This window comes from Carassius gibelio, chromosome B24 (genome assembly GCF_023724105.1).
Source record: "Carassius gibelio isolate Cgi1373 ecotype wild population from Czech Republic chromosome B24, carGib1.2-hapl.c, whole genome shotgun sequence".
In the NCBI taxonomy this organism is placed as follows: domain Eukaryota; kingdom Metazoa; phylum Chordata; class Actinopteri; order Cypriniformes; family Cyprinidae; genus Carassius; species Carassius gibelio.
The window spans coordinates 13384981-13395778 of NC_068419.1; the positions used below are offsets into that span (position 1 = coordinate 13384981).

The window sequence follows — 10798 nt, forward strand, 5'->3', positions numbered from 1 at the left end:
TTAACATGCCTTTTAAAAACCTGCAAACATATCATGGTATTTTTATGCTTTAGTAGAGTCAAAAACATACATACAGCACCCTTTAAACATGAAAATAATATAGATTTTTGTTTAATTCATCTTTAAATTTCTCCTTGGCATCAGTGGTTTACTTGTGCTTCCTACTGAAAAACTGAAAAGCTAAAACGTATTAATATATAGTATTTTTTTTAATCATTCATATACAAAACAAATACCTTACCTAAAATGCATTTTACCGTTGTAGAAATACTACAATGATCACTAGAACTTTTACAAGATATAATACTACCCATGATGCCATGGGCCAGCTCACCTGTGCTTCGCCAGAGCGCTGATGTCACTGAATCATGTGATGTTACTCATCTGTGATGTCATTCCCACCATTCCTCTCTTTCTGAGTCTATGCTCACGAGATGCACCATCATGGACTCCTCATAGTTTTTCCTTTTATGAATATTTTTCCAAAATGAAAAGGGGGAAGGATCATCAACTGTTTGTTTACCGTATCGACTGTATTTAATGTCTAGAATTAAACTTTCATATGATTTACCTGTGAAGCCGTTCGGTCTGGAAGTCTCTGTGGTCTCTGATCTGCTCGGGAACATCGCTGCACTGCTGTCGGAGCTCCTGGATCACAGAGCTCTCTTCTGTTTATTGATCTGCTCCTTCTGCTTCTGTCATGTCTCCGTCTGTGTATGGACAAGGGCAGGGTTTGGGATGAGAACTGACTATCAACGCTATTGTATGTCTCTATATTTAAATCCTCAAGTTAGGTAACCACCGTGAACTGCTACAAAATCAGAAGACTTACCATAAAGCACTAGCGCAAATACAAGGAGGTGCGTATTTCCTGCTGGCTGAGGGATCTTCTCGCCCCTTTGAGTTTCCTCCGTCGTCCTCATCTGAGTTCTCAGATTCACTCAGCTATGTGTGAAATAAATGCACATATATACTTCTAGAGAGAGCTGGGTAATGACTGATTACATTGAATCTGGATCAAAAATTAAGTACTTGTTGATCCTATTTAAATCAAAAGTAATCTAAATGTACTCTGATTATATTGATTATGATACTAGCTGCAATTGTTATCATGACATTTGGAATCAGGTAAACCAGGTTACAATTTGTAAGTAATCTACCTAGCTCTGATTCTGGAATAAAAAATACTTTTATAAAAAAATATGCACACAATTTAATTAAAAGGAACATTACCTTGCTGACCAGATTCTGAGGGTTAGGGCGAAAGCATAGCGGGTCATTCTCAGCTGGAAGAAACACCATCAATCAAGGTGGATGATTGTTCAATGACAAAAAGTGTAAGAATGAAGACTTACCAAGGCTGCCGGTTACTGCGGTCCGCACTAATTTATCAATCTGATATTTCAGCTTTTGATCTAGGGAACGCATCTTCTCTAAAACTTATAAAACGAAAACAAAAAGAGGAAAATTATCCTTAAAACCAGGCACAGCAATTAAAGTATTCTGCTGTGACAAGTATATACTGTTTTATAATACATTTAATTGCATTTACACTTTATATGGAAGTCAGAAATTACCAGGAAAGACAGGATTCGGGTTTTTTTAATACTATGTGTTTTAGGTATTAAAAAAATACGTTTAGAGAATGAATTGACTCCGCTGAGGAATTTGAAGAAAAAAAGGATGACACACTTTGTTTTGTTTTGACTAAATGAATAGCCTGTGGATGGCGCTGTTGTCCTTCAGACTTTCTCCTTCTGTCTTCAAACTGACCAAATGAGTGATGTCTTGAAGGTAAAACAGTAATAGATGATATTTAAAGTCCAAAAAAGACAAACCCTAGAGCGAAAAATAGTGGAGATATTCTTTTCTTCTTCTTTTTTTTTTTTTGAGGAAGAAGAATTTGGAGGTATTTAATATTTAATCAATATCATAAATATAGCCTACTTCTACCTTAGAGGTAGGACATATCTTGTTACTGAAGCAACCTAAAAATAAGACGGTGTCAATCACCATCACAGCAGTGGAAAGATCATTGTCTACAAGATCCTGCAAAATATAATTACAATAGGTAATTTAAGTTTTCTCATAGAATACAGATCATAAACGATATCAGGTTAGCCAACGAACAGTTTTGCCATATTTTGTCAGTTATCCGCGAAATAATAGAGAATTCTATAACATGGAACATGATAATAACACTATAATCTACCAGTTACATCACCACACATCTATGTTTAGGTTCAATTAAGGACAAAATTATTTAGTTAAAAAACAACTCACGGAGTAACCAAGTTGATACGGATGCCACGTAGGGACAAAACTCACAGAACGCAATTCAAAAATCGTCTCGAGACAAATTGACTAAAAATCATTAACTGGCGTATTTCGTATTCAAATGTGCTTGATTTATTATATAGAGTATTACATACACCAAGATAAAAATGACCGAGAACGCCGATATTTGAGCCTTTAAAAGTCAAATAAAAACATAGGATACGTCAAGTAAGACAGAATATGGCCCACTACAAATTTTAAACAGGAACACTATTTTTGTTGACCATTCTTGCTAGAATTCATAATCCAACATAAAGTGGTTCTCTAATCTTGCTGGGTTTAGGTTGATATGTTGGCTGGTTTGTAAGGGTTATGGGAGCATTTTTTTCAGGTCTTAACTAACCAAATATAAATACAACATGATCAAATTGCAGCTGTCCATTTGTTTGTAGTGAATTCATAATTCTAAAATATAATCTGTGATTTTCGACTTTCCTGAGCTTTCTGCTGTTTTGCCTTTCACCAGAAGCATGGACGTCTGCGGGGGAAGAGAGAAGCACAGGAGTAAGAATATGTGAATCAGTGCAGTCTGTGCATTACATATTGATATGATTTTTACATTATGAACGTTAATCACATTTGTAGCCTACTTAGCCTACCGATGGAGATAATTATTTAGTTTGGAATAACCTAACTCAATAATGTATGCAGATAAAGTTAAATTAGCTGTTTGTGATCTTAAAGTCTCAAATAATAACTTGTTTGAAACAAGAGTACCTTAGAAGTCGACCTACAGGTTCATCTACAGGGTTTTTATACTATTAGACCTACGCATACAATAATATTACAATATAGTAGATGAGAAACAAAACTTTAGATGTGTCCTGTAAATATTCTACACCTTTCAACTTGTATTTACTGAATTGATTTGTAGCCAAATACTTCTTACGTGTACTGCATTTTTGCATAATTGAGAGATGACTGTTTAGGGGAAGTAGAGAAAAGTCTTTTGTCATACAGTTTGGTTGAGGACGTATTCAATTCTTTGCCATTTAATCTTTTCTTTTCTAGAGTTTTTCATCTGCTGTATGATCTTTTTACAGTGGTGTAATGAAAGGAATTTTTTTCTTAAAGCTGATTGATGATTGATTTCACTGCATCTGCTTTTTTTTTATGACTTGCCAAATGATTCCTGATTACAAAAAGGAGGTTCCTGTGTTTTTAATGGTAAAACTACAACTGGAAATGTTCAATTCTATACAGTATCTGTGATGGTAATGACAACTAAATTCACACCGAATCTTTTTATAAGCATTTGAGATTATATGAATAGAATGTATTTGTATTAGGAAAAAGCAGACAGTAAAAAAATGATCCTAATGGAAGAATCAATAACACTAAACACAAATTCACTATTAACTTAGAGTTAACTAACTTTTTTATTTATAGTAAGTAAAGTGTAGTAGTCAGGCAGAGTTATGCAGAATAAGGCATTAATATGTGCTTTATAAGTACTAATAAACGCCCAGTATGAATGTGAAGCAACCAGCTACATACGAATAGTGTTACCAAAGAATCATACATTCACATACTGTATATGCTGGTTTCAGATGCTAAGATAAATACTGTGAGTGTGTGCTTGAAAGAATCAGCTTTCACTAGCTTTCCCTATACTTTTTCTATTCTATCTTCTTTTCTTTTTGTCATAAACATGTATATAAAACTTGCTAAGTGTACTGCGTTAGGCATATTATCGCTCTTTTGTTGCTTTTGATCATTTCTATTGTCACCATTTGTAAGTCACGCTGAATAAAAGTGTCAGAATTCTAAATGTAGGATGCAAATGTAGAATTACATCCAAAAAGAGGAAGAGAGAGGCATAAATACAGGCATAAAGGTGTTGATAATGATATGAGATGAGAAACAGGCTTACAGAGGTGCAAAGTGAGAACAGATAGAGACAGATGTGTGTCAGTGTGAGAAAAGCAGTGTGTCCTTGAGCAGCTGCTGCTGTACCTAAGGGCCGACGCTCTTCCTGTTAACCCTCCTGACATGATGGACCTTACAGGAATCACTAATGAATCCGTGTCTGGGCTTCTGTAACTATTAAAGGAAATCATACGTGTTTCTGACAGAGCCTTTCCCGAACATACACTCTCTTTCTTGCTATGGCCACAGAGGATAAGTCTATGTTTGTGGCTGTAAGAACACTTGTAAAATGTAATTATTATCCGTCTCTTAAAGAGCTGCCATGTTTTCCCCCCCCGTTCTTATGGATTAGAGGGTAAAAAGCCATAAAAAGTTCACCCATTCTCCCTCTCTCATCAGTAAATGGCTTTAGTGCATTCTGAAGCTTTTCTGCTCTCTGATTGGATGTTCTTTATAGTGTCGTTTAATGAAGGCTCCCACTTAAATTAGTCTTGGCTGCTAATATCATTAGCTGGATGAAACTCTTAGAGATGTGGTCTAATTAGTCGAACTCTAAATAAAATAACATCACACCTTCAGCTCCCCTTGACACACTAACACAGAGTGCAAAGAGAAGCAGGGAGCATAACAGTTGAAAGTGAGTGGAATACAGACCTCATTGAAAACCTATAGGCCCCTTACCAAGCGGAGCAATCCAAGCAGATTGGCCTCATGGTCATGCAAAAAAAAAACCCAGGGCACATTACAAAGAATCCGATGGTAACAGTGTGAGCTGCTGCTCAATGACAATGGAGCGCTGCAGACCCCCACACCCCCTATCAGGGGAGTTTTAACAGTTATGCGTCCTGCCATGTAAAGGATTACCAGGGCTGTTTCTGTTACTCAGATAACATACAACTGCTTTCCACAAAGACACCATGCAGGCAAAGCAAAATCCTGCGGAGAGTGGGAATTGGCCTCTCTCTTTTTGACAAGAGGCTTTTGATTTAAGGCCTGAAATTCATGCATAATTCTGGCTTCTTTAACTTTCCCATATAAATGATAAAGAGCAGAGAGTTAATATTTGTTTGTTATTTTGTCCTTTTTCCAGCTATTTTAGTATATGAAATACAGTATATAGCTAAAAAAAAAAAAAGTATTAAAAAAGTTATAAACTAGACAAACTACTTCATTTTCCTTTTTTTGTCCACACATTTTACAGTTTTTATTTATTTATGGATATATTAATAATTTTTATTTTAGTTATATATACATTTCTTTTCTTCATGTGTATTATTTTTAAGTGTCTAAAAGTTTCACTTTAAATTTAATAAAGTTCCTTCACAAGCAGGCTATAATGAGTTTTGACTCCAATATTGAATGTTTCCAAATATAAATAAATAAATTATAGATAGATAGATAGATAGATAGATAGATAGATAGATAGATAGATAGATAGATAGATAGATAGATAGATAGATAGATAGATAGATAGATAGATAGATAGATGGATGGGTAAATTAATGGATGAATAAGTGGATGGATGGATGGATGAATGAAAGGGTGAATGAATGGATGGATGGATGGATGGGTGGGTAAATGAATGAATGAATAAGTGGATGGATGGATGAATGGAAGGGTGAATGGATGGATGATTGAAAGGGTGAATGAACAAACAAACAGAAAAGGTTCATTTAATAAAGAAAGAATATATATATATATATATATAGAGAGAGAGAGAGAGAGAGAGAGAGAGAGAGAGAGAGAGAGAGAGAGATGGAAATAATACAAATGCAAATAAAGTGGTATTATTTGGATTTCTTTGAGTCTACATTTCTTTCACGTGATTTCTCCTCCAGAACTTACAGTAATGTCAGGGGAATGAAATGCCCAGCAGAACATTACATATCAGACTGTTACAATCTTGTCCAGCGTATGATTGACACTCCTGCATCTGCTTGTTTAATTAAGACTCCAGCTATTGATGGCTGGTGGGGGGTGGGGGTGGGAGATACTAATAAGTGGGTGAAGAGCAGTTCAGTAGCACTCAGCATTTTTCCCTAAAGTTTACTGTAAACACAGGGCTGTTTCAACCTCTTCCCAGCACTCTAAATAGATGGAAATGGGGTAACACCTCCAGGCTTTGTCTGACAAGGGCGACATTCAAAGATCCTAACAGTGTTTAAGGGCCCACCAAACATTTCATATTCGTGGATGCCAATTACGTGCACATGAATGCATAATTACTCTAGAGGAGCTTAAAGCAGCAAGTCTAAAAGCCCTAGTTATTTCAATGAAGCCTTCAGGCCGTGGTGATCAGCTTCAGGTGGGAAGGCTGGGCTTTAAGTCCATCTCCTGAGGAACTTTGGACAATGTGAGAGATGGGTGTGGGCTGATCTGATCGTCAAACCCAAAGCTGAGCTTAATGAAAATGAATGAGGGACTTCCCTTGTCACTCTATAAGGAAATAACACAAAATGTAACATATATACATATTATTCCTAATAAATCATTAATAACGATTGGTTTTAATCTTTAACCCAAAGTTAGGGTTAAACAATCTATTCTAGTTTTTTCTTTGTTTTTCTTTTTTTAAAGAAAGAAAAAAAGCTAGTGGAGTTTTTGTTTAAGTTTTGTTTGAGTTTAAGCTGCATTACAATTTCATCTTGATTGTTTCATTTTAATTCTATTCTGATGGCATACAGAGCCATATATATATATATATATATATATATATATATATATATATATATATATATATATATATATATTCTATTTATTCATTTAGCTTTTGCCACTATAAGCTGGCCTTGTTTGTTTTTCTCTTAACTGGAGACTTTGACAGGGACACTCTTACGTTTTTTTATTTCTCAGAATATACCAAACTGTTGATTTGGCCACTGCAAATCTTCCTGCTATCTCTCTGGTGGATGTGTTTTGTTTCACTTGCATGGAGAGCTCCTCTGAACTCATGATGTGGGTCCACAGCAACAGCTTCCTAATGCAAATGGCACACTTAGAATCAACTCCAGATATTGCATTGCTTAATTGATGTAGAAATAATGAAGGAATAGCCCACATCGGTCCATGAAACAGCTTTTGAGTCAAGTGTCCAATTACTGGAAAACAGGGGGAGGTACTTATTAAAGAGCTGTAATTCCTTAACCTCTCCTCCAACTTTGATATAAGCACCCTCAAATGAAAGCTTAAAGTGTGCACTTTAAGCCCATATCCATTATAAAACTGAACTTGAATATGCTTTGGTCAGCAGCTAAAATAAAAAGAATTGTGCCTGTATCCAAATACATATGGACCTGACTGTATACATATATCTACTGTCTGATGAGACAATGTATCAATGCCACGCATAAATATCAATATCTGTAGTATAAATGTAGTATAAATAAGCACCTTTATTTGCCACTTCTATGCCATCGTGTGCATTCTCATTCAAACTCACATATCAGGACTTGATAAGGACTGCCCGAAGGCATAAAAAATGCTTGTTTTATGTTATGTATTTGTGTTATAAATACTGTAGCCTATATATGTGTATATATATCATGAAACAAAGCGTCAAATGATTATAACATTTATACAACAATTTTATACATTTGAAATATCATGTTTTATAAATAAAGAATCTCCATAGCCAAATAAAATGTGATTTGCAACATCTAGGCAGATGTTTAAATAAAAACATCGTCTTTACAGGCTTTGCGTTTGACTCACTGCTGTACAGCTGCTCATTTGGTTTATAGTGTTTGCAGTCTGTCAGAGAAACCAGCATTACCAATCTACATAAATGACACCGTCATGTGTCCACTGTTTTATTTGCCCCATACTGACTTATTGTGAGCTCTAAAACCACTGTTTCTGCTTACAGGCTCCATCTCTCTAATTGCTCCACCTGTACTGTAAATTGGACCCTATACTGTTAATTAGCCTCGGCCAGTCATGCTGCATTTCAATAGCTCCCCTAGTGTGCTTCAGTGCAGTCTAACCAACATGCTGCCTCATCTCTAGTCTTTAACCTCTCTGCAACTTTATCCCTTATTTTACCAGCCCAAGCAGATTCTAGTGCTGGCTTAAGACCCTCCACAAATTAGCACTGAGTAGGAAATATTAGGCCATCATTAGTCACACCTATTAAAACTGGAGCTTACAATCTGTTACAGAAAGCTGTCACTGATCACATTATGGTTTTTTGTGTGTGTGTTTTTTTTCACAGGCTAACATTGTATGAGTTTCCTGCACGGCAGGAAAAATAAAATTGGCGTTTTGTTGTGCACAGTTGGTTAAAAACCAACTCTGTAGTCAATACTATGATTGTCAAAGTCCATGCTATGCTCTGTTTTGCAGCAATATGCTTTTTGCATATGTCTTGTGTTTTTAAATATAGTTGTGATATGCATAAGAAAGGAATACAGTAGGATTCAAAATGATTTGTTTATTTGAATATAAATATGAATACAAAATATATGATTTAAAAAAGGGATTCTAGGATCTAAGAGAAATAAAATTATGGATGGATGAATTATTAAATGAATGAATCAACAAATAAAAGACATACATATTTTTCTATGTAAAAAAAGTAAAAAAACAAAATATTTTAAAAAAGTGTATTTATATGTTTTAGGATTTAAAGGAAAGGGAAAAAGGAAAAAACATAAGAAAACAAAAAGGTGGATTTAAATCTGTATATACAATTTACACTGTAAACCTGTACATACAAAATACAGGATTACAGTTGTGAAATTTTAAAGTTTTGAAAAATTACATTTATTACAATTACATTTATAGTATAAAATTCCCTAAATTCTAAACACACACACACACACACACACACACACACACACACACATATATATATATATATATATATATATATATATATATATATATATATATATATATATATACTTTTGTATGTGTATATGTGTGTGTGTGTGTGTGTTAATTCCGAAGAAAATTTTATTTTTTTAAGATTTTGACCATTGAACATGTTTAAAAAAATTATTAATTAATTAAAAGTTTGTTAATTTATTTATTTAAAAACTTTGAATTTGTGTAATTTGAATTTGTGTCTTTTTTATTTTCTTTTTTTGATAGTCAGATGCTTCCACCAAGCTCAAGATGCTCTTTATATCATCAAATCATCCTGGAGAGCATGCTCCAGGTTGTACTCAAATTTGCAAAGTTCGTGCAGCACAAAAGCTGTTGTCACTAAAGCCAAAGAGGGACAAACCAACAACTAAGACATTCTGAAGTCCACTTTTCACTTCAAACAAATTGCATTAAATGCTAAAATAATGTAAAACTGAGCCGTTTGGAGCCCGTGCACTGCAGTGTTTGTGTTTGTGCAGGGGGAAGGGAGGCATATGGAGCGGGCAGCTCTGATCGGCGTGTGTCCACTCCACCTCCTCTCCTCCCTGCTTACAGTAAGTGGCTGCTTGAAGCACAGCTGCCAATGGAGCAGTGTCAGTCCCCCCATTCACCCTCGGAGCTGTTTGCTGTGTAATTACATTTCACCAGGCTTTTGTTCAGCCCCTAATCTGGAGGCTGTATTGTGGAGCTCACGTGCCCGACCCTCGTTCAGGGGGCCAGAGTTTACCCGACCCGGGTCCCCCTCGCCCACCCCACCCCTTCTTCTTTTCAAACCGGGGTCCAGAAGTGTGCTGATCTACAAAGCCCTGAAAAGGACACAATTAGCAAGCTGACAGCTAGTGTGAGGAGAAACAGAGGAAACCCCAGCACAATGGCTTGGACTTCTATACGGCACTCTAAAAACCCAGAGCCATGTGCCGCCCGCAAAACACAACCGCTGTCATTTGTGGCTATTGTCACGGCTGGCTATTGTGATTCGTGTTTTTTTTGGAGAGCACACTTTGCCAATGATGTGAGTAGCATGAGTAGTATGAGCTGGAAATGCTGCTTAACAAAGTGGATGTGAAGAAGTTAAACTGTCATTCAGCTGCAGTTCCTGATTGAGCACTCCAAGCTCCCTGTCAATGATTGTATGAGGATCAATGGAAAGACAAATGATTAGCAGGCCACACCAAAGTTAGACCAACAAATAATACTGGGTCCTCACTGGACAAATCCATCAAACCTAAAGAAATGTTTGGTCAGTCTTCTTCAGCCTTTTGTATGAAGTTTTCAACTTTTTTTCTGTTTTATGAAGGACACATTAAAAATAAAAATAAAATAATTATTATTATTATTTTGTTGTTGTTACCATTGTCCATCTTTATATATACACTAGTCAACAAGTGGAACAAAACCTTCCATTAAATTTGTCCTAAACATAAAACCAAAATGTGTTCTTGTCATATGACAACTTTGATGTACGCATAAGTGAATTTTTTTAACCACAAAACTATGAAAATCTAAACAAGGAGTAAGAGACTACAAAGTGTAAAATAATCGAATATTATTGGTCTCTTCTTTTATTATTTATCTATTTTATTTCCTTGATTTATTATAATTAGTTTTTCCTCTATACTGTTTTATGTTCTTTTTGTGACATCTCAGTTAACATAAAATATGAAATTATTTAAATAAATATTATCAACAACTGAATTATAGATTTTATTCAAATTGTTTGTCCCAC

At 35.3% G+C, this 10798-nt stretch overlaps 1 long non-coding RNA gene across 1 annotated transcript; it reads right to left on the minus strand.

The window, feature by feature from the left end:
• Positions 1 to 874: 874 nt before the first annotated feature.
• Positions 875 to 1442, minus strand: LOC128012810 (uncharacterized). The gene is made up of 3 exons (XR_008183187.1): positions 1356 to 1442; positions 1234 to 1286; positions 875 to 945 (listed from the first exon to the last, which is right to left on the minus strand). It is a non-coding gene; the product is annotated as an uncharacterized LOC128012810 (long non-coding RNA).
• Between the last annotated feature and the right edge of the window lie 9356 nt (positions 1443 to 10798).